At 39.4% G+C, this 19,222-nt stretch overlaps 1 long non-coding RNA gene across 1 annotated transcript; it reads right to left on the reverse strand.

Annotated features, from left to right (window-relative positions):
* Positions 1–294: 294 nt before the first annotated feature.
* On the reverse strand, positions 295–8,954 carry LOC111092775. The gene is made up of 3 exons (XR_005355728.1): positions 8,572–8,954; positions 3,409–3,557; positions 295–456 (listed from the first exon to the last, which is right to left on the reverse strand). It is a non-coding gene; the product is annotated as an uncharacterized LOC111092775 (long non-coding RNA).
* Between the last annotated feature and the right edge of the window lie 10,268 nt (positions 8,955–19,222).

The raw sequence follows: 19,222 nt of genomic DNA on the forward strand, positions 1-19,222 counted from the left end.
TGCTTATGTCTCTGCCTCTCTCTCTGTCTCTCACGAATAAATAACTAAAATCTTTTTAAAAAAGAAAAAAGAAACACGCATGCAATGACCACAGGTGCCCTGTTGTTTTACTCCACACTTAGTATTTTAAATGCCTAAGATGTCATTCCTAGGGCAGCTTTCAGACTCAAGATGTTTTGATACACAGCTGACTCTCAATTATAAAAGTAAAAGCAATTATCTAGATTCTCACCATGCATTTAAGATTATAGTTTTATGTTTATTTATTAAAAATAACACAAACCAGGCAAACAACTTATTTAAAATGCAGTGTGTGCTTAAACTGATTTAAAGCAATAACCACAGACATAGCCTTCGTGATTCTCCAAAAATATCCCTTATCTTCCTTTGCAATTTGAATCCAAATATTCAGCTTTGATTTTGATGTCTCTTCTAAGTTTTGCACCTTTCTGAGCTCTTCACATATTAGAAATGAATAAAGAGAGAAAGAGAACTAAGAATCCTAAAATATGACAATTTAAAACTCAAGTTTAAGAGTTATTTTGGTCGACAATTAAGATTTCTGTTTTGTTAGAGCTAAAGTTACAACTGCAATTGTTTATGAAAACACCCACAACATGGAATCTGTACTTTTCTAGAACAGTATTCTTATTTTATGAAGTAGAGAATGTGTTTGTGATTCTGTAGCTACAACTATAGATTTTAGAGAATCCAGAGAATATAATACTTACCTCCAGTATCTTTCAAATAAAAAACCAAATGAAATATGATTTGAATAATGTAAATGTTCCTTAATTAATTGAAAAAATAATCATCTTTAGAGATTGGATGGAGGACAGTATTTACAAGGTTAAATGTTATGCTATATATTTTAGCACAAATCATAATATTAAAAAGACCAAAAACAGAACACAAAAACTGAAACTCCTGCCAGTAGGAGTTTCAAAAAGGTGGAAACTCCTGCCACCCTGTTCCAAAAAGGTGGGTCTCTCTGAAAGGCAGGAATTCCTAAAGCCTTGGTGATTTTCCAACAAGTCCAAGCTTTTTTGAAGCAAAGTTTAACATTTATTCTTATTCTCCTCCATTCCTTAAACTCCCTGAACTTAGCATACATGTTGGTATTGCTCTAATAGTAAATCTTATATCTAATTTGTGTACTTTTTAACTTGTCTTCTCAACTAGATGATAAGATTCCTGAAGAAAGGGGCCATATATTCAACTTAAAAAGATTTTATTTATTTATTTATTTATTTATTTATTTATTTATTTATTTATAAGAGAGAGAGGGAATGAGGGAAGGGAGAGGGAGAGAAAATCGCAAGCAGACTCTGTGCTGAGCCCTCGTCAGGCTCTGTCTAATGACTCTGAGATCATGACCTGAGCCGAAATCAAGAGTCAGAAGCTTAACTGAGTCACCCAGGTTCCCTGTATATTCAACTTAAAAAAAAAAAACAACTCACATAGCATCTAGTGACAGACCTTCATATATTAGAAACTCAACAGATACTTCTCCATTGACTCATTGCTAATATTTTCAATAATGTCTTATGCTTGAAGATCTTCATTTTCTTTAAATATATGGTCTTAAGAGGTTTGCTGCATTCTGAGATGTGATTTCATTGCATTTAGGAACTCAATTCCCAGTTAAATGCATTCCATTAACTAAGAGACACCTGTATAAATATGCCCCTTCCCCCACTAACAGACACAGATACAAAAGTAAATATAATGGTGGGAGTGATAGGAGAATGGGGCTAGTCTGTGTAATTGCATTGATTAAAGAGGTCCATGAAGTAGACATTGCTAACTACAAAGGTAGCTAGCCATGTAAGTCTGTTCCTGTGTCAGAGCACACACAGAAGAGTAAGAGGGCTTTGCATCTAATTAGCAAAATTAAAAACTCCTTCTATACCTAGTTTCCTTGGAGTATAGTTTCCTTGGATTATCTTACTTGCAGGAAATAGTAATTTCATAGTCCCAAACATGTTTCTGTCTCAAGCTCTGCTATAGTACCACTGATTTCCCTCTCGAACTCTGATTATGAGGGTTGGTGAGAGCTGACAGTTCCGCAAGCAGAATTAATCTCCTAAATCCAATGTGTACCTTTTGGTGTGGGATAAAGCAGGGGAGGACAGAGTTGTAATATAGTAAATGGCTTCTCTAAGCTGACTTAGTTGGAAACAGGATGTTAACTACTTCATCCTGTCAAGGAGCCTGATTTTTATTCCCCTCCATTAAAGAGCATTTTAGAGCACTGGCTCTTGCACCTTGCAGGATAAACCAAGTTCCTGAGGGCAAAGGCAACAGAAACGGTGGCAGATTTCACTCAAAAGCTCAGTTTCTCTTCTACCTTCTGCCATCAAGAAAAAAAAGCATCTTCTGAATATCCACTATTCAGAGTAGCCCCAGAGTTCAGCCTCATTCAGAAACTTCTCATCTTCCTATTGCCACTGTGATCTGATGATCAATATCAGCTGCCGGTTCTGGGCATTAATGGAATTGCCAGTAAGTAAAATCAGTGACCATCGTGTCCAGGTTAATCCTTAAAATGAATGAGGTTAATAAAAATACATTTTACATATATATGATTTATTGACATAATAATATCCTTTAAGTATATGCAGGCTGTTTCTGTAACACTTTATCTGCTCTTCTGTTATGGTTTTTATTACTTTGTGCCCTATGTTGTAGATAATGTCCATATCTCATTTCATCTACTAGACAGTAAGCCACTTGAGGTCAGTGTACATGTCTCATCCTTGATGCTGTCCCCCTAGTTGCTAGCATGTTGCCTTGCATTTAACCAGTGTGCAATAAGTACTCACTAAATGCATGAACAAAATGGTATGTGTTACTGATATTTAGGTGTCATTGCTGTATGCTAAACACTATATGTGATTTCACTGAGTCTGGTGGACAAGTAGGAGATGTATAAAAATGCAGACAGGTTCTGTTTTCTATTTTTTGGTGCTTAGCCATGAAGCCACATAGCATCTCAGGAGCAGATGTGCCTCCATTTTGATTGACAGGGCTGAAGAGTGGTGATTTGCTTTCTTTTTTACTTTTCATGCTCTTCTTAATGATAACCCATATTTTCTGGCTCCACAGGGGCCACACAATAATTCCAGGTGTCATTTTTGGGTTTTGACTGGTAGTTCATACTTTTTACAAGGAGGACTTGGATTGTTCTCTTCCAAATACCCTTGTATCACATCTACCACTCTCTTGCCTACTCCCCCTATATATAGTGTTCTGCCTCTTGGCATTAAGCTACCCAGAAGCATATAAAGGTGTCTGCATCAAAGACTTATTGCTAACTTTTTCTTCCAGATCATTTGTGACTGATGTCAGTGTTGACTCAGGTCAGTCCTTGCATCCATCCCTTATGGGCTTCACTCTAATACTTACTTCTAATCTCAGGATGAGAAGCCTTGGTTTGTTCTTATTAAAGTTCTTCTTAGAGGTGGGGTTTAAGAGTTGGGAAGTGCAAGAGAAGTATCTTGCATCCCATGTCACAGAAGTCTCTGCTGCTGTGGTTTATGTTTATTTTCCTTTTGCTAGAAAAAAAAAGAGGTCTACGTTCAACAAAAATCCAGCCATAGCAGGGCTAGTTGTCTGGGATTTTCTGTGATCTAATAGAGCAAGTTTAATGACTCAAGAGAGGCCTGCTGTTTATTGCAGCTCATGGCTCATGAAAAGATATACTATGTTAATTTTCAGAACTGGGTCTCTTAGGTAGAATTACATTATTTTGGTAATGCCTCTCCTGAATTAACGGCAGTTATTTAAGCTTCAGCATATCCAGCTCACCAAGGGAAGGGAATCCCTGGGTATTGGCGAGCTATTGAATTCTAACAGGACCTCATCCTCTGTAGAGGAAAATGGGTAGTGGATGCAGTCTTAAATGCTTTGGGGTAAAATAAATAAATAAATATATATATATGTAAATAAATATATGTATTTTATGTAGGCAGCATGCTTACTTCTGATAAATATGGACAGTGGATATTGTGAGCTTCTCCTTTTAGAACACTTTAGTGTTCCTCATTCCTTCAGGATGAATTCCAAATTCCTTAACACAAAGTGCAGGGCCTTTTTCCTTCCACTCCAGCCTCATCTCCTTACCTCCTCCCTTCTCCTCTCCAATTGGACTGGACTATTGTCAGGACACCAAATGGCTATATTCCTTGTCCCCTCTGGGCCAATCTATGCAGAGATGTTCTGTGGTCCCCTCCCCACATCTGTCTCACTATTGATGATAACAATGGTAGTAGTTAGGCTTTGTGTTTAGCAGGATTTACATGGATTCTCTCACTTAATCATTGTAAGAATCCATGAGTACTATCATTGTTCCCATTTTGCAGATAAGGAAACTGAAGCTTAGTGAGAATGTAGGAGCCCTACCCAGGCCCAGCTGGAGTTAAAGCTAAGTAGTTTGACTCCTGAGCCTGTGTGAGACTGTCCTGGCTCCCAGCATACGAGCTAAACATGGTTATATGGCTAACTCTACTCATTTAGAGATCTCTTGCTCCAGAAAACCTCCCTAATGTGTCCCTACCCCCTATCACCTACTGGGTTATATGCCCTTCTTGTGCTTGCTCACTTTGTATCTTTCATATCTCCATTCACAGCACTTATTATACAAATCAAATTCCCCCCTGTAATTGTTTGTCTGTGTAACCCACCCCCCACCCCCACCCCCGCAAGCTCCTGAAACTCATGGAGCTGAGTTCTGTCTGCCTCTTTTGCTATTTTATACCCTTCAGCCACCAGGGGGGTCCACTTGGCCCAATAAATGTTTATGGAACAAGTAGTCCTTTGACTAAACTTAGCTCCACTGAAAACGCTGCACAATTCTTTTGGCAGGAAGAGGTTAATCCCCATTTTACTGATTTTCAGACTTTAATGGGGGAAATGCTTAGCAGCTTCTCCTTTCTTTGGGGATCCAGCATGATGTGACTAGACTGAGGCTTTCTTGTGGTTTACAGCCAAGTCATATGGGTCAATTGGGTTTTTGTTCACTCCAGCTGTCTCCCCCTATTAAATTCTTGTTTACCGAAGACATAAACCAGGAAGTGGGTTGTTGCTTTACAGAAAGATTTACCAAAGGATTCTCACTTCTCATTTGGCCTGTTACCCAGTATCCAGTAATACTGAAGCTGGAAGAGATACTGGACTGTAGCTTATTCAGCCCTTTTTAATTGGGAGAGAAAAGGGAAGCACAGGCTCAAAGTCAAACACTAGTTAGTGGCCAAGCCAGAGCTGTAATCCACTTCTTTTATTTAAATAATGAACTTATTTGGTACCCCTAAAATATGTTTATTATAAAAATTTTTTACCTTCACTTTTATAGGAATAAATGTGTTGGCTGGAAAAACAACCTGTAACTATTTGAAGGCTTCAGCTGTGCAGAGCAAGAAAAGGCTTTCAGAAAACTTTGTTGAAGTTTATAGAGCATGAACATTCATAAAAGTGTATTCGCTTTTTTTTTTTTTTTTTTTTTTTTTTTTTTTTTAATTTTTATTTATTTATGATAGTCACAGAGAGAGAGAGAGAGAGGCAGAGACATAGGCAGAGGGAGAAGCAGGCTCCATGCACCGGGAGCCTGATGTGGGATTCGATCCCGGGTCTCCAGGATCGCGCCCTGGGCCAAAGGCAGGCGCCAAACCGCTGCGCCACCCAGGGATCCCTGTATTCGCTTTTATATCCATGTCACCAGCACTCAGATCAAGAAATAGGACATCAAGAATGGCAGCCAAGTGATACTATGTGATATATGATTACTTTTATGTTGTCACCTATGTTCTGTAATATATGTTACAGGCTTCTAACAACAGGATTTCCTTATGGACATGAGTGGAGAGGGAAAGGAATATTTAAGATGATAATTTATCCTCATGTGTGACTCTCACCACTTCATAATACAATATTTAAAACATATATTCCTTTGATTTTGTGTAATTAAGATGCACTTATTTGCCTCTTTATTTGCAAAATTAATGTGTTCATGCTGATACTGTAAAGTCAGAAAAAGCAGTACTTGTGAATATGACTCACATTCTATAGAGTTCAAATAACTACTTAGAGAATTTTAAAAAATGATTTGTCACTTTTATTTGTAAGCATAGGTATGTGTGCTTCATTATTTTTTTTAAAAGACAAATATTTATTTTAAATTTTTAAATATTTAACTTCAGAACAAGGTGTATATTTTAAACAGAAAAATAATTTACATATTTATGTTTTCCTAAGAATATTGTCTAATTTTGTCTAAGGTTAATTTTTTAATTAAAATTTTTATTTTATTTTAATTCCCATAGAGTTAATATACAGTGCTGTATTAATTTCAGGAGTACCGCATAGTGATTCAACAATTCTACACATCACCTGGTGCTCATCACAAGTTGTGCTTCATTCTTCTTTAGAGAAGAAGATAAGACATTTGCAAATATCTTCTCTCATTCTGTTGTCTGGTGTGGGAATGGGGTAACTGGGTGATGGGCATTAAGGAGGGCACATGATGTAATGAGCACTGAGGTGTTATATGCAACTGATGAATCACTAAATTCTACTTCTGAAATTAAAAAAAAAAGAAATCTTGATTCTGTTTTGGCCTTGTGTATACTCTGAGCCATGATGGTTTTGCATGATGTTCGTTATGTGTTTTTGCTTACTCTTTTTGGCCAACTTGGATGTATTTCTGAGTGAACTGACTGGCATTGATTGTAGAGCTGATCTGTGCTAAGCCCTGCTAACCCATGCATGTGACTGGGCTCATTAGCGCCAGGCTTGAAACATTCAATTCAATATTACCTGACAAAGAAGTTTATTTCCAATGTAGGCCCAGAACTTCAGACAAATTATTTAACCTGAAATATTTTCTTCATTCCAACTACTGGAGTAACCAATTCTGTCACATAATTATAATAAACATTTGGGGAATGAAACTTCTGCCTAAAATTGGATCTGAATGTTACCCTTATCTGCAAGGCCATTATATCACATGAACACTATCACTGTACAGTTCAATTAATAGACAGTGACTGGGCAATTTCTTGAAAATCTCTCATGATCTAAAACTTGCTTAGCCCAATGGATTTTTAATAACATCTAACCTCCTAAGAAAGCTTTTGTCCCCCATTCCCTATCGCTACCCAAGGATAAAATTCATCCAATTATTCAGAGCAATAGCTCAACTTACCTTAGTCTAGAAAAAAAAAAAAAGCTCTTACCTGTTTTAAACTTACTTCCTACTGTCTAGAATAGTCCCTTTAGCAAGCAACATATTAATCTGCTTAATTAACATGTATTGTGCCTTCCTCAAGGCCGAGCAGGGTCCAATTATATGCTATAGCTAATTTTACTTTTTCCTTTTTGTATCTCATTCTGCTTCCTCTCAGCTCCCCCTTAGCTTTATCTGCTTACAACAAAAGCTCAATAGGAGACTAGCAATAGCATGATAAAATTAAATAGAATGTTACAGAAAGGCCTGGGGGTTTGAAAGGTGCCTCTTAACTTCAGCAGGGAGTCAGAATAACATGGCCCCTTGTCCTTGGCTTGCAGAAGTTTATGCGGCAAGTACGTGACCATTACTCTGTTTGTTTGCTATTATCAGACACTAATTTTCTTTATATGAGAACCATATCTAAGTAGGATCACTCTTGAACGTACACATTCCCTGGTAAAGGGACGTGATGTCATCCTGTTGATGCCACGGAAGCCTGTTAGGACTATTAATTTTGTTGTTCATTTAGGCATGCATGGTTGCCACAGCAACAACTATCTCGTAGTTCCTTCAAGCCCTTTGTGCATTAAGCATCTGTTGAGAGTCCTATGAAGGTATCATAGTTTCTCTCCTTCCTGTCACAGATTGAACCCCTTGCTTGCTCTCCTTATGAGCTACATATTTATCAAGAATCCCTAGAGAGAAGAGACTCTTTGCTGGAGCCCAAGGAGGACTCTAAATGAGAATGAAGCCTTTTGTTTCCCATGGGCTACTGCAGAAGATCTCAGAATAGGTGCTTTGGAAGTCAGACGATTATTAAAAGTCTTGGTCAGCTGAAATGTAAATAAGTCCTTGGCAAAGTTCACAGCCAATCTTTTATACAGGGTTGCCAGGACACTCAGTGTCCTGCTTAAAGCCAAAATTGTAAATTCTAGTGCAAACTCCTGGTGGCAGGCAATAATAGGGTGCATTCTGTTGCCAACTATTTTTCATAGTCCAAGACCTTCTCCTTAAGATCCATATAGTTTTTTAGAAATATGTGTCTTGAAGGGACAATTTCAATTTTTTAAAATTTCCTTCTAACCGTGGGCTGTTAGTGAAAGCTTACATGTTTTCAAAAGCCATCTTCCAAGACAACCATCTTCAAAGACACTATTCAGCATGAGTTCCTGTCCAACTTTATCTCATCTTGCAATTTATACAGTTGGAACTGGAGGAAAAGTAACAATTTATAGATAAATTACATACTAGCCAAGTGAAAGGAGCTGAGACAGGGGCCTTCTGTCTTTGACAGCTGTTGAGAGGGGATATCTCAAGTCCTGGCAGGAGTCTTCGTTGAAACTTACATGTAAATGTTAGGGCATCTGACTGAGCAAGTTTATCAAAACATCATTATAGATTTCCTCCTCCTTCTGTCATTACTCTGATCAAGATGATCAAGAACAGATTTCATTTCTGCAGAGAAGCTTACTCATTCCTTTTCAGAATTCTCTTACCTAATGATATCTATTGTTCAATCATAAGTAATATTTAACAGCAGAATCTTTTACTTGGAGTACACTATCTTTGAGATAAATTCAACTTGGAGTTCTCTACTGATCAAGTAATTATCATTTCCACTTTTCAGTTTAGAGTAGAAACTTCTAAGCTGAATGCTATTCTTAGGTGAGAAGGTTGAGTCTGGGTTACCCTAGCTGCCACAAAACAGTGAGTATGTTTGGAGGCCTTCTGTTTTTGCAAATCTTTATGGGGACTCCCAGGACCACTTTTCGTAGCACTCTCCTGTTCCAACCACCCTTTCTGGACTCGTTTTACTTTTAATTTCCATTTTATCAGCAATGAGCTCTTCTCTTCATTTTATTTTATTTTTATTTCTCTAGTATCAGGAGATTATCGTATTTAGGGGCTGGAAAACACTTTCCATCCTCTTTTACACATTTCTATCCTCAAAACTTGTAATCCATAACTAATTCATATTGTCCACTTTTTAAAACTTATATACATGGCATGTTAACAACTGAGCACAAGCCATTTTATTAAATACAATTCATTGTATCAATGTGGTTTGAAATGAAAAAGCCCTAAATTACAAATGAGATTTTTTTTGCTAGTTGCAGCTCTGACTTTAATTAATGGAATGACTCTGGACAAATACCTTATTTTTGGAACATCTCAGTTACTTTATCTGTAATATAAGAATAGTATTCTCTAATAACTTATTATAAAGTTAAATGAAACAATGTGTGGAAAGTGTAAGGTACTGTATACAATTATGAGGTAGATAGATACTCATCCATAATGCCTGTCTCTGGAGTCCACATCAGCATAGTGACTTTAACTATGTCCTTGCCTGAAATGGCAAAACCCAATGATATATCCACTGTAAAAATGTTGATTTATAATGAACAAACAATTTTAGTACTATAAATATGTACTTCAGAAATATTCATACATGTGCATGCAACCATAAATGTTAACTGAAGCATTATAATTGAAAACTATAAACAACCTTAATTTTCCATCAGTAGGAAGAGAGTTAAATAAATATCTATACGATGGAATACACTGCTAGAAACAAATAAGGTTGATGCGTTCTGTAAGTGCATGGAAATATCTTCAAGACATATGCTATATATAAAAAAAGCAATTCAGGAAGCAGCACAAAGTATATGATCTCCTTTATGATAAACACATACACAGAAATGTAACAACAGCCATACCTATAGGTGCAAATATATTTGTAGGTTAATTTGTAGAGTCCTGATATTACCTAATGTTCCTATGCCATTCTTATTCTCCTGTGGATGGTCCAGATTAGGAAATGGCTCTGGTGTCAGACTGACCACCTTTAAATCCTGGCATGACAGCTACTACATGTGTGATTATGGGCAAGTGACCTTCCTTTCTATGCTTTCTCACCTCTAAAATGGATTTAACCATTTTAACCATAAGAAAAAAATGTAGAACACATTTGCTTATCCTGAGACACAGGATAGTATCAAATACTTTTTATCAAGTAAGAATTATCCCAGTCTAGTTGTTTCTATTTTTTAATTTCATCTCCCACTTCAGCTATAACTCCCGACTATGGGGTCTCTAGTAATAGTTTTCCTTTGTCCCTCACCATGACCAGCATAGTGCCAGGAATATGGCAGACACTGAAGATGCATGTTTTTAAAGAATAATGACATCTTGTTATCTAACAAAAAAAGAGTTTTAACCTGAATTTTCCTATTGTTATCTTTAAAGTTCTTAAAGTTCTATTTTTTCTATTACCTATTAGTTTATTCTTAACAAATTGTTCATAAATTCAACAGTCATTAAGCATCCATTACAGACCAAACATAATAGGCACAGTATAGAGTAGTGATGAAAGGCTTATATCTATATCTAATCAGACTGAACTCTCTCTACCTGTTGGTTTCTACCAGTTACAAAATTTGGTACCTGGCCGTGAATAGACTTTACATCGTTATTTGCAGTTCTTTTGCCTGAAAAATACTCTTCATGAATCAGATAAAACTTAACACAGGAACCCAGTAGGGCCTTGAGAACCTAGTAAAGCATGAAGTGCTTCTGGTGATTTGGAAGGCATATGGACCTTGAGCATCCTTTCCTTTCCTCTGGTTGAGAGATCTATAATGAATGCTCTAGTTGTGAGCAGAGCTGAAGTTTACACAGCAGGTGTGGGGTTTAAGGGCCTTCATTACCTCTGGAACCACATTGCCTGAGTTTAAAACTAAGCCTCCCCCTCCCCCACTTACCAGAAGGATAGTCTTAGGTAAAACATATACTCTCTGCCTCAGTTTCTCCATCTGTTGAATGGAAGTAATATCATGATCTCCTTGGGTTGTTTTGTAGATGAAAAGAGTTGATACATTTAAAGTACTTAGCATAGTGATTAATACATCTAAGCATTCAATAAATGATGGCTTTTATTATTATTTTAAGATTAATCTTTTCAAGAAACAAAGCAGCCAGTATACCAGTATGGAGGCCCCTGAGACCAGATAACTATGGAAATAGGATGACAGCAGGAGGTGTTAGGAGATAGTGACTAGTGAGAATCAGATAGATGAGAGTATTATTGACATAGGCTGAGGAATCAGAGAATCTCAGGGTTTTGAAGTCCATCCATCCATCCATCCATCCCTCCCTCCATCCATCCATCTATCCATTCTATAAAGATTTACTGAGCACCGACCATGTGCCAGAAGCTGTTCTAATTTCTGGGTCTATGCAGTGACTATAATATTACTGCCCTCATGAGCTTTATATTTTATCGGCAGAAACTGGGCCATCTGGTCCCCGTCTTATCACATGCAGGAACCCTGCTACAATGCACTGATGAATGCTGGCCTTCTATCTTCTGTTTTTATATGTCTAGGGAAAGTGCATAATGAACTAATGAAGGAGCAGTGCCTTCCACTCTTGGGCAGCTGGAAATATTAAGTTCTTTTAAAAGTACCTAAGTATAACCCTACGCATTGAAAAGACTGAATTCTGAGCAAAGCTAATCTACTTTCATAGAACAGCATTAAAAAGATCCTAGAGGCTCAGAGGAATACAAATTTTGGTAAATACAATCCAGCAGTAGAAGGGTAGGGAGAAACAGCCAGAGATCATGCAGGTGTGTGGCCATCAAGAGGGTTTTTCCGGCAGAACTAGGGGGAAACCCATAGACTGGAGGCAGAATCACAAAGTATGATGGTGAGTAGGAACTCCTGTCCTCACTCTAGGAAGATTAGTGGTTTCCTATCTGGCTTTCTGCACAGCCACGTCTGCCCTGCTCACTACCTTCAGATACTCTGCTATCTGCATTGTTGAAGCTCTCTCTGGGAAGGAGGCAAACCTTCCCTCCAGGGAGGTCATGGAGGATTGCAGTGCTTTGCTTTATGCCAGCATCCCCCCAGGGAAGGAACCTTCACTCTCCCTGCTGTGTAGATAGATTGAGGAGCCCCTAAGGCTTGGCAGCAGGTCAGTGCCAAGCCAAGCTTCCAGAAGCAGACAGAGGCACAGATTTTTATCTGAACTTAATTCCTCTTTCAGAAGAGCATTCATTGCCTCTTGTTTCTTATTCGAATTTAATCCCCCTGGATCACAATTTTGTTCTGTGGATCCATCTAGCAAAACACGATTCAAGGGCTTTTGGTCCTTGGTTGGCTCACAGAACTCTAAGATCATCAGCCTTCTCTCACTACGGGTGAGGAACCAGGGCTTGGGAAAGTCAAATGACCAGCCAAGGTCAACTGGCCAGTTGGTGAAGGCACTGGACTAGAAGTAGGCTTACCAGTTTTTGTCCAGGGTTCTTGCACCCACACTAACACATTTTCATTAGTGATAAGAAAATCTGCTCAAAAATAACTCCTAAATCTCTTAGAATAGAGATCTTGTATTATCATAGGTAAAAGTTATAGAGATTGTTTAGTATGGTCCTCTGAAAGAAGTTTTCAAGTTTCTGATTACCCGCTCCCTTTATTTTATTTAAACTAATGTTTGGCTTGACGCAGCCGTGAATCTGAGATATATTCTACTACATAAGCCTGCAGGTGCACCTGTGAGCCTAGGGGTGATATCAGTGTGGCTCTCTGAAGATTTTGAGAGGATACCTCCTCTTGGGTTTTATTTTGTAGTAAAAATAATCTGTGGTGGTTTTGGTTTTCCTTGTCTTACGAGCTGGGGGAGTCAGCCAGGAGGCCACTGTCTCCTGATTTTCTATGTGGTCATTATCCGTACTCCATTCAGACCACAGTTAAGACCACTGGATCGTAAATAATCCCCCAGGGACTGTTCATGTGGTCATCTGTGGGGAGGGAGAGGGGAGGTTATGCAGGCAAGCAACACTGACCAAAATATTTCTTCTGAAACCTCTCATACTTGCAATGTGAATTCACCATTGGAAGACTGCCATGATTTCTATTTTAAGGTTCCATGTCCCTTATGTCGCTCTGCTGCTCCTTCTTATTCTGCTGTGTAGTGTGGAGAGTAGAGACAAGCATAATGCATCCTAGAATGGGGCTGTCTAACTTTAAATTCTGGTTTCTCATTTACTAATTTTGTGATTATGGGCAAACGACTTCATCTTTCTGTTTGTTTCCTATCTGTGCATTGATTTGATAGCTTTATCTAAGTCAGATGATTGATGTGAGGACTAACTAGATAGGATAGAGACACACTGGCATGCAGTAGCCACTCAGTCTGAGTGTGGGCGGTTACTGTTAACATCTCCCACTTGAGTAAGCTAGCGCTGTGGAAAGAACACTGGATCAGTGGGGTCAGGAGACTTGGTTTGGTCCAGGCTCTCTCACCCTTACATAGCTGCATGAGCGTGGAACCATTGATCCCAGCTCACAGAATGCAAAACAAGGAAGCAAGTATTTGGTCCTGGCTCCTCATTTTCTGAGTGAAATTGGACCTTGAGAGAGGAAGAGGCTCACCCAAAGTCCATAGGGAGTTCATAGCCAGGCCACGATGGGCCAGTACCCACTCTTTGACTTCCAGCCCAGAGCTCTTCCCACTTACTCTAGGGATAGAAGACCTTGCCAAGTGTCCCCAACCTTGCTGAACACCTGAGGACTTTTGGGTTGCAGGCAAATGGTTCCTAACAAACAAATGGTCTTTGGGTGATGGCTGTTCCAGAAGCAGCAGCCATGGCATTCTATATCATGGTTGGTCTAAGTGTCAGAAGCAGAGCAATGCCTTTAAGGTGCTACTGGGTGGAAGTTGCCGCACTTATGACAGGCTCTGAAAACTCATGCCAGGCCGACAGAGTCTTGAGAGCCCCATGGCTTAATAACTGAACATGTGTTTCCTTTCTCTTTCTTGACTTCTGTGGGAAAAATGCAGCATTCGTTATCTCTCTCTGAAGCTGTGAAGGTCTTCTTTTGAGCTCTCACTAGAGGCCCTTGGCATCCCTTTCCTTCTCTCTTCTGACTCCTACTCAGATCCTGGGATTAGAGGTTGACCATATTATCCACTCTTGGGTTTATGGCTTTGACCTGCAAAATCCTCTTTCTGTTCTGCATCCTAGCCACAACAGACACTCAACAAAGCCAGTCCTCTGCTCATTATTCTAAATATATCGCAGGTTTTGGGCTTTGGGTTGTTGCATATATTATGTCTCTCCATTGATTCTCGCTGAATTCTCTTGGATTAACTATTACATTTCTATGAAGCCCACAGTGGTCCCCCACTCAGAAGTGGTCCCTTGGTCCTTAGAGCTTTCAAAGTGCATCTTAATTGTAACTGATGGTTTCTACATGTCTATAAAGTTCCTATCTCCCTTAACAAGCTCTTTAGGAACCATGTACAGACATCTTCTTATCCTCTAGAGCATTTAACAGAATCTCTTGCCCAATGCCCAGCTAGACCTGCTTGAACAAATGTTGACTGATTAATGAGGCTGGAGTAAGGGTCTCCAGCCTTAATAAAAAAGTTATTCCTTCATAATCAAAAATGCTCTCTCCCGAGGTATCACTATAAACCCACGATAAGTCAGTTATAGCTATTCGAAGACTCCTTGAAGCTTTGGCAATGCCCAGTCGTTTTGAGCATTCTACTTGTTAGAAATCTGGAGTGACACATTTTTTTAAATTAAAGTCAGTTAAAATTAATTTTGCTCTCCTGTTTTGTTGGCAGAAACTGACAATCCAAGATGGACAAGCAAACCAAATTAAATACTTTGAAAATGCAAGTAAAAATTTGAGGGCATCAAATGGTGTGTTGACTGAAAAGAGCCCTGGAACCCACACCCGTGTGGTCAATCAGCAAACATATTCATGCAGTTGGACTTCCTGTGTCTCAGGAGGAAACATGATTGAGTTACTTTGTTTATGCAAAATTCGGTGTAACCCTCTTCTAGAGCCCTGTGCCTCTGAAATTCTATTTGCCAAAATAATGGTCAGGAGCAGTTTGTGTTCACAAAACCGATCTCACTGTTTCCCTAAAATCAAATATTCCGTGACAGATTTTATCCCCAAATTCGGGGGAAAAAATGAGAAGAATGCAAAGATTAATCCTCGGAGGCCCTTCAATAAGCCTTTCCTCCCCCATTTTCTGTTTGCTTTTTAAATTTTTTATTCAGAGAACAATAGGTGAGTCCTTCTGTGGATAATTAAGACACATGTAAATTGAAATTCTAAGGCCAGTAATTAAACTGAGGAGCTCACTGGGTGATGCTTACTTTTTAGCTCCCAGATTGTGAGAGTTCAGTTCCTCTTCAAGCTGTTCTCTTTCTTCCTTTCTTTCTTTCTTTCTTTCTTTCTTTCTTTCTTTCTTTCTTTCTTTCTTTTCTTTTCTTTCTTTTCTTTCTTCTTTCTTTTTAAATTTTTTTTTTTTCAATCACAGAGATTAAAGCAGCCCGAGTTTTACAATAGCATCTTGTGCAAGAAGAGGCAGGGAGATTCATGGTGGTTTTAGTAAATGATGCACTTTGATGTCTCCAACTTAAAATCCGCATTTTGAGAGCCCCGATGTATCTAATAGTATTTGGAATGAAATCTTAAGCCCCGAAGCAGGGGCCGCTTGCAGAGAGAAGTGCCTGTGGAAAGTGGTTGTTAACATTCACCTCACATCTCACCATGGTCTCACAACAAAGCACTTCCTCCCCTCTCTCTGTGAAGTTCGTGTGGTAGATGTATCACATGCTCATGGTGCATCTACTCTTCTTTTTTTCGGCTCCTGTCCACAAAATTAATTAATAGGTGCTAACCTTGGCTTGAGGCTTTGGGCATTTATTCTGGGTAAGAAAAGGTAGAAAGAGGAAAAAGACTTTCCAGGAACACCACTGTTTTGTATAAAACCCTGGAGCCTTTTTAAGAGCCCCTCTTCTGACCATCAGAAATATCTGTGAGATCTAGCTGTTGTTAAGGATGTATGTCATTCGGTTAAAATCTGTTGGTTTCACTAGTTTGCTTTCAGGTGCAGGTGCTGTGATGCCATTCTAGAAATGTCATGGCCCTTTGTCTGTATTCACAGGCTCCTGTGTAGCAAGGAGCGCCGGAATTCAATAAATATTGAAATACAAGAATAGATTTCAAGAATTACTCTCTTGCTAAAATCTCAACAAAATTCTCTTTGTTCCGGTGAGCCCCATAGATCACACAGGGCGTTTGCACCCAATGGGGTCTCTGTAGCTCTTGTTTCTTCTGCTATCACATTGAGTTTATGATGTCATAAGTGGTTACCATGGAGGTAATTGTCATGATGTGGGAGACGTGTGAATTCAGGTGTGGAGAAAGTCAGCCTCTGAGAGATGGGTCTTTGAGAAAAAAGAGGAGTCCCCTTTCACCCCATCTTCCTGAGTAGCAAAAGGGTGAAGCAGAAAAAGGGGGAGGAATGGAAATATGAAAACTGAAAATTAGCTTTAGAACGGCATGCATTTTATGCCTGATATGACATATTGGGAAGTCTTCCATTTGTTTACTTTTTAAAATTATATTTCGATCACCTATCTTGTAGTACAGTGTTAAAAATAACTTTTGTGTTCTTTCCTGGAGAAAAATATACGGCTTGTGATAGCAGAAGAGAATACTATAGTATGAAGTCCAAGTTGAACAGGGAAATCTTTTGAATGATAAACCAGGAAGCTCAAAGGTGATTTGCTTTTGTCCTGTTGGGGGGTGGGGCTGGAGTGGGGGTGGCAGCGGAAGGCTGCTGCAATCTGCAAACCACTACAAAATAAGATAGAGCCAAGCTAACAATGCAGCCAGACTGGCTTACTGCTGGCATTTGACAAGCTAAGGAAATGAGACTGCAGAAATCCACAGGGAATTATTTCTTCTTCATGTTAATGAAGTACCGTACGTTTCTTTCTTGGGATGAGGGGTGGTGGGGGGTGAGGGCATGGGTGCTGCTGAGCAAGTATTTTAAGGAAATGATCCAGAATCCCCTGCCTCTGCCTTGGCATAATCAATGTCATTACTGCTTGTTTGGAAGCTTTGTCTTTTCTTGGAAAGGACCCAGGACTGGCAGATTCAAGTCGTCAGTATGGTGACTGTGAAAGAGGGAGGCTGCCAAGCCAAATGCAGAGAGTCTCAGCGCCCTTGAGCCCTGGATCCTGAATCAGAGACCCGGGTTCCAGTCCCAGCTTGGCTTTTGTGGATTTTCTCTTTGAACCTCATCAAAGCCCTTACGTACTCTGTTTTCTCATCCTACTAATCAAATGATACTATTGTAAAAATAAACATATTGGTCATATGCAAGTGATTAGACAGCATTTGGAGTTCCATGTCAGCACAGAGATAGATAATTGTTTTTTCCTCCAGTGGTATCCTTCATGGACATTCAGGGTGCAGGTGAGCTCTTTGGGGAGCATTGATGCTGATAGCCAACTCTCCCTGGCATTGGTTTGGGGAAAAAGAGAGTATAATAGGGTTTCTCCAGAGGAAAAAAAAAAAAAACAATAGGATTATCTATCTATCTATCTATCTATCTATCTATCTATCTATCTACTTACCTATCTATCCAGTCTATCTAAGATTTATTATGAGGAATTGGCTCATGTGACTATGGAAGCTGAGAAGTCTCATGACCTGCTGCCTGCAAGCTGGAGACCCAGGAGAGCCATTGGTGTAATTCAGACTGAATCTGAGGGTCTGAGAACCAGGGGAGTCAAAGATGTAAATCCCAGTTTGAGGGCAGGGAAGATGAAATAAGGTATACTAGTTTAAGCAGTGCGGTCGGGGTGGGGGGGGAAGGGACAAATTCCTCCTCTACCTTTTGTTTATTCAAGTGCTCAGTGGATTGGATGATGTCCACTCACATTGGGGAGGGCAGTCTACTGATTTAAAGGCTAATCTCATCCAGAAACATCTTCACAGATACACCCAGAAACAAAGTTTAATCTGGGCACTCTGAGGCCCACTCAAATTGATACCTCAAATTAACCAGCATGGGGGGTGATGGTCCTAGGCAATGCTCAGCTTCTCCAAGGTCAAGTATAAACTTCTTAGCCTGATATTTGGGGTCTTCTCCAATCACTTCCCAACCAAACTTCTCAGTCTCATTTCTTTACTCCATCAGGTATACGCTTCACCCTAGTCAAACCTCATTTGTCACCGGACATACCTCTAGCCTTCTTTGCAGTTGCTCCTTCTCCTCATACCCAGTCAATTCTACCCATTCCCTGGCTCACTCATCCTCTCTTGACCCCCTCCTTGTGAATAACACCTTACTGGTGTCATATATGTGTTGTGCATGGTGTGCACTGCACAAGGACATCTATCCAGGGCAGGGGGGACAGAGGCTTAAATCCAGCCAAATCGTATGACCCACTGAGAAGCTGTGTCTATTTAGAGGAAGAGTATCTTTTTCCAGTTGAAAAAAGGCACTGGAGAAGGTGGGGTGGCTCTTTATATACTGATAGAATTAACTTCATCTATCTTTGTCCTTTATTTTCTTGAGATTATAAACTGCTTACGGAATCAGGCTTTGATTTTCTTCGAGATAATCACATGAAATAACACACAACTTTGTTTTGAATTATAACCAGAGCACTGGTTCTGAGTAAGAGGCTGTGCTAAAAGTTCTTTAAGGACAGAGCTTACCCATCTCTTTATCTGTTAGTGCCTTTCACATAAGATGTCTTTAACAAAAGAGAAATACATACCCAATAAATACCTGATTGGTCACTTATTTATAGTAACAGTAGGAAAACATCCATACCACTGTCTTCTAAGAATTTTTCAAAACCTGTCTTGGTTTATTGGAAATAAAGCTAGGGATGAGACCATTTTCCTCTGAGGACTCTGAGAACAGTTTTTAGTTGGGGCTCTTGGATCTGGGCCTGCATTCTCTTCTATGGAGCAGCATTGCACTAGGGCTTTGTGATAGGCTAGAGAAGTGGGCCTGTATCCTGCTTACTCAGGAGCCAGGCTCTTCTCCATGTGCTGAGGATCTCAGGAGGAGAGCCACGTGTCTACCCTCAAGGTGTTCCTGTATCATTAGTGGGGAAGACATGTATGAAAGTGGCCATACAATGATACGAGAGGCTCTACA

This window comes from Canis lupus, chromosome 2 (genome assembly GCF_011100685.1).
Source record: "Canis lupus familiaris isolate Mischka breed German Shepherd chromosome 2, alternate assembly UU_Cfam_GSD_1.0, whole genome shotgun sequence".
Taxonomy (NCBI): Eukaryota; Metazoa; Chordata; class Mammalia; order Carnivora; family Canidae; genus Canis; species Canis lupus.